General features: G+C 34.0%; 1 protein-coding gene across 1 annotated transcript in view; it reads left to right on the plus strand.

The window, feature by feature from the left end:
- LOC116840382 (carboxylesterase 5A-like) overlaps positions 1 to 441 on the plus strand; it is a 6,734-nt gene that overhangs the window by 4,467 nt on the left and 1,826 nt on the right. The gene's annotated exons all lie outside the window — the stretch shown is intronic.

The raw sequence follows: 441 nt of genomic DNA on the forward strand, positions 1-441 counted from the left end.
CTTTTGCATTTTTTCAGCAATTGGAGAACTTCCTAATATTTTATCTGTTTCGTCTGCAAGTGGCGAATCTTCAAGTAACTCGCATTGCTCCGTATCATCTATAGTAACACGTGCAACTGATTCACATTCCATTCCGGTTTCGGTATTAACATTTGTAAGTTCATTGTCTACTTGATCTCTTTTTTGTAATAAATTTCTTGTATTTTCATGTGAATTCTGATCTGCTTGATGTTCATTAAAATTCTTCTCGTTATCGGCTATTTCGACTGGTTCTGTATTGTTTCTATCCTGTCTAGTTCCTGTATGTTTTGGCACGATTATTTTTGATTTTTTACATGTAGATGACATTGCATCTGTTTCTTCAAAAAGTTCTTGTTCACTTCCGTTTCTCTTAAGTGAATTAGTTGCAGTACCAGCAATAGTAATTTCTTCTACTTGATC

The sequence above is a fragment of the Odontomachus brunneus genome, unplaced genomic scaffold (genome assembly GCF_010583005.1).
Source record: "Odontomachus brunneus isolate Ranch 3 - 2012 unplaced genomic scaffold, Obru_v1 Obru_scaffold_009, whole genome shotgun sequence".
In the NCBI taxonomy this organism is placed as follows: Eukaryota; Metazoa; Arthropoda; class Insecta; order Hymenoptera; family Formicidae; genus Odontomachus; species Odontomachus brunneus.